The sequence below is a fragment of the Tiliqua scincoides genome, chromosome 4 (assembly GCF_035046505.1).
Source record: "Tiliqua scincoides isolate rTilSci1 chromosome 4, rTilSci1.hap2, whole genome shotgun sequence".
In the NCBI taxonomy this organism is placed as follows: domain Eukaryota; kingdom Metazoa; phylum Chordata; class Lepidosauria; order Squamata; family Scincidae; genus Tiliqua; species Tiliqua scincoides.
In genome coordinates, this window is record NC_089824.1 from 182,773,565 (window position 1) to 182,778,524 (window position 4,960).

Genomic DNA, 4,960 nt, shown 5'->3' on the forward strand with positions numbered 1-4,960 from the left:
TGAAACTCCCCCACAGGATGCAGTGTGCAACACATTGACAGAATTAGGTAGGAACTGACCTGTGTCAGTTTAAGTGACCTCTTATAACTTTATAAGAATAAATCTTGAAAATTGATAGTCTTGGTATCTGGATTTGACTGTCAGTGTTCCAATGAAATCAACATGCATTCCTCTGTTAAAAAGATATACAGTTCTTTTCCCTATCACTATGAAGGTCTAAGAAATACTTTTGGCTCTCTGTCCTCACATCAAAGAGCTGCATGCTTAGCTGATATACTGTACATGTGACAACCCCCCCCCCCCAGCACCCCATATTAATTAATATAGAGTGAAAGGAGCTCTCTTAACACTAAAGCAGACTCAAGCCTGCACTGACTCAGCAGTACTTCAGTTAACCTGATGATTCAGCACACTGTACTAGAATGCTTCCAAAGCCTGCTCCAGCCTCTTAGTCAGAGCAGCTCATCACTATGGTGAGATGATAGTTATATTCTTTATTGACATAGGAAACAATAGAACAAAACAGATTGTCAGCACAACTAAATTAACCCCAGCCCTTTGCCTTGATTGGATTTTCTGTTTCCAACATTTTCCTCTCAAGAAGCGGAAAAAGGAGTGGAAAAAAATGAGTCTGATTTATGAATAAAAAGTCTGCTATGGAAGACTGGGAGAACAACAGCCAATGTGATTGCTCTATTCTCTATCGACTTCAAGAAAATCATAGAGCAAAAGGCAACTCTCAGCTCTGCACAAGCTAAAACAACTAATGGCAGTGCCACCTAGTGCCTAAGCAGATAAGGAAATTCCTCCATATACATTTTAATATAGTTAAGCAGATAAATAAAACAGGCTTTAAAATCTGACAGATTGATAGAGACAAACATGAAGATTTGGAAGAAATCAAACCTATAATAAAAATTAAAGTATAATTCCTATGCTGAGTTGGAATATTGGACTACTGCATTTCTGAACTTGGGCTAGTCTCCTGCATGCAGAATTCTTGGTTTCAGATTTAGTACAGAGAAGTCTATTGCTTTCAGTTCATTTCTGATATCTTAATGTTTACTTTCTTTAAATAAGGTGGAGAGGCAAGAATGTGGCATGACAGTTGGCTATGTCAGTGAATTACATTGGACTGTAGTCGTAATTAATTAAAGTTCAAACCTCTGCCAAAGTGCACAACACAGGCCTGTAGCCAAAAATGTTATAGTAATGAAACTGAAGGGAACAGAGCCAGAACATAAATATAGGTAAGCAAGATACCTGGATTTCCACACGTGGATCCCAAGCAGTGCTGCCTTGCGTGATGCTGGCTCTATGGCCGGACCAACCTGGAAAAGCCAAACAGCAGCTGCAGGAGAGGGAGCACGCCAGCAGGTCTTGCACTCCTGCAGCTGCCAGCCAGCTCTGTCATGCCAACCGAAACCACATTCACCTCCAGGCTGCCTGAGATCCTACTGAAGCTCATGCAAGAGCTGAGTGTCCTCAGAAGTGATTGTCATGCCCTAGAAGTGATTGTCATTTTTCAATTTAATTGAATTAATATTAATAAAATAACATGTAATTTAAAAATATTTAACAATAAGGCATAGGCGCCCAAAGGGGCATGACACCTGATCTGGCCGTGAGCCACCCCTGCCCCTTCCAGGCTGCGCCTCCACGACAATCACTTCTAGTGCATGCTGATCACTTCTGAGGCCATCCAGCTCTTGCAAGAGCTTCAGCATGGTCTCGGGCAACCTGGAGGTGAACGGGGTCTTGGTTGGCATGACAGAGCTGGCTGGCAGCTGCAGGAGTGCAAGGCCTGCAAGTGTGCCCCCTCTCCAGCTTGCCAAGAGGCACACACTCCTGCAGCTGCTGGCTGGCTTTTCCAGGTAAACCATAGAGCCGGCCATGATGCCAGGCAGCACCACTTGGGGTACACATGTGGTCATCCAGGCCTCCCTTGTGGCAGACACCCAGGGTGGGCTCCCCCTTCCCTGCCCTTGCTATGCCACTGCAGTAAGGGCCTAGTGCTTTTACCTTTGAACTCATTGGCCAGAACTAGAGTTGGCATCGTCCAGGATTGGCCTGGAGTCTCTAGGAAACGGCATCAATCTCAAAATGAATACTGAAATTTGTCTTGGAAGTTTAAAAAGGGCCTTAAGAACTGTCCAACATTGTATAATTTGGGAGGGGGGAGTCTCCAGAAATGGCTTTAGTCAGAGTTGGCAACCCTAGCCAGAATACTGGAAAACAATTAAACACTTTTTATTAAGCAATTGGCTAGATGTCAGGTTTCAACTCGGTCTGAGCCCAACAGGTCCTCCTCTGTGGAGGAAGAAGAACAGAAGATCCCAACAGGACTTTTCGGTGCTTTTGAATATTCCATAGGAACCACGGCCCTCAGCAGCCAGGGCTTGCCCCTTGTGAAAATATTCCCCACAAACAAGCCCAGGAATTTAGGTGATCTGGAACCCTCGCTTGGACTCTTGGGTTTTCATTTTATTCAGCACACTGGGTATGGTCCAGATTCTGTACATGCCATGCAATGCCCTACTGGAACATTGGTATGTCCAGATTGCAAGCTCTCCCTCTTCCCTTCTCTTTTTAAGTAAGGTTCTAGCTCTTGTGGAAGTTGAGACATGATCTTAAATGCGCAGGCAGTAACCTGCCCAGTCACTTAGCAAGAAACAGGAAGAGAGGCACAACCAGTACACCTGTGTATGACATAAACACACATGCTGTTGCTGTGGCTGCACTTTGGTGGACTGAGTCTAGAGCAAGGGTGCCCAAACCCCGGCCCTGGGGCCACTTGCGGCCCTCAAGGCCTCTCTATGCGGCCCTCAGGGAGCCCCTAGTCACCAATGAGCCTGTGGCCCTCCGGAGATTTGTTGGAGCCCACAGTGACCCGACGCAACTGCTCTCAGCGTGAGGGCGACTGTTTGGCCTCTTGAGTGAGCTGTGAGATGAGGGCTCCCTCCACTGCTTCTTGTTTCATGTCTGTGATGCAGTAGCGGCAGCAAAGGAAAGGCCAGCCTTGCTTTGTGCAAGGCCTTTTATAGGCCTTGAGCTATTGCAAGACCTTCATTCATTTATTCATATAAGTTCATCTTTAATATATTCATTTATGTAAATTTATTCAAATTTGAAATGTAAATTAATTTGGCCCCCGACACGGTGTCAGAGAGATGATGTGGCCCTCCTGCCAAAAACTTTGGACACCCCTGGTCTAGAGCATGAGGCAGCTGATGCATAATTGCTGCTCTGGTTTCTCCAGCCAAAGAAGTAAACAAAAGAGAAACAAAGAGCATGGACTTGCTCTTATGAAGCAAGTGGCAATGGAGCTGGGGGGAAAAAACAGCCAGCATCATCAGCAACAGGAGGGAGCAACAAGGTAGCGACAGCTATGTTATGTTCCTGCCCACCTGCCCTTCCCCTGATCTAACCACACACTATTGTGCCAGCCGGTCTATCAGCCAGCCCTTGCAGCTGCCAGCAATCTGCTGACAGGCTCAGAAAAAGTTGTACCCTGCCAAGAACTTGCAACAAAATAAAACAAAATAAGAATATAAGAAAAACCATGCTAGATTAGGCCATAGGCCAATGTAGTCCACTATTCTGTTTGCACAGTGGCCCACCACCTGACTCTGGGAAGCCCATAAGCAAGAGAGAAAGGCATATTTCTCTCCCTTCACTGCTCCCCTGCAACTGGTAATTCAAGAGGTATACTACTGCTGAAACAGGAAGCAGCACACAGCTATCACAACTAGTAGCCATTGATAAACCTGCCCCCCCATGGCCCCCAAGTATGCCACTGATAGGGACAATAGAATATTAGCATTTGTCTCCTTGATCCTTCTCTTAAAGACCCCTAGCATGGAATTTGCTTTCTTCACAGCTTCTGCAAGTTTGACTGACATTTTCATTTTGCTATCCAGTGCAATCAGAAGATCTCTTTCCTGGTTTGTCATCAACAGCTCAGACCCCATCAGTTGCCCAGTCTAGAGATATCCTTTTGGAGCTCTTCATAATCTGCTTTGTTGTAGCCATTCTGAATAGTTTGGTATAATATGTAAACCTGACCAACATATTGTTCACCCCTAACTCTAGATCATTTATGAACAAGATATAAAGCATCGATCCTCAAAGTCAGGTAAGTGATTAGTTCTTGTTGTTCTTCATCCAACTCACCTCTATCATGTGCTCAAAGCACATGACAGCTAGACCCTAACTCAGAGCCACCCACTCCACCCCATATACCAGAGGTCTCCAAACTCCGGCCCAGGGGCCAGATGCGGCCCACAGAGAGGCTCTATCCAGCCTGCAGCCAACTTCTGAACCCCTGAGAGCCTCTGGCCCAGTTGACCAAACACAACTGGAGTTGTGCTTGTGGGGTGGGGAATGGGGGTCCATTTAAGTTGGGCTGTGTTGGTGCTTGAAGAAATCCTGGACATTTGACCCCATTCATTCATCCATTCATTCATCTAAGTTCCATCTCTAACGTATTTATTTAAATTTTATATTTAATTTTTTTCTGGCTCTCAACACTGTGCCAGATATTTGATGCGGCCCTTTGGCTGAAAAGTTTAGAGACCACTGCCATATACAGTTCAGAAATTAGGTGAAAACAAAGAAGAAAGGAGAAAGAAATCTATCTCAGATTTCATGTTCTAACACAGGTGATGTTTTCTGTCTGACTCTGTGCTGTGTTCTGATTTTGGTATTGCTGACCATTGCGGGACCACACACTTATCTGGGAATCTGCGCTAGTCTCCAAAATCACATCAAAACAATACATAAAACATTTCACTGCCCTAAATCTGAGATAGGGTCTAGCTGTCATAAGCACTGTAAAGGAGGCCACTGTAGAAGCTTTTGATCCAGCTGTAAGTTGGTCTGCCTGCCTGTCTGACCATCAGAACTGAATGAAGCTAAAGATAATTGAGAGCCCAATCCTACCCAACATTCCAGCACAGAT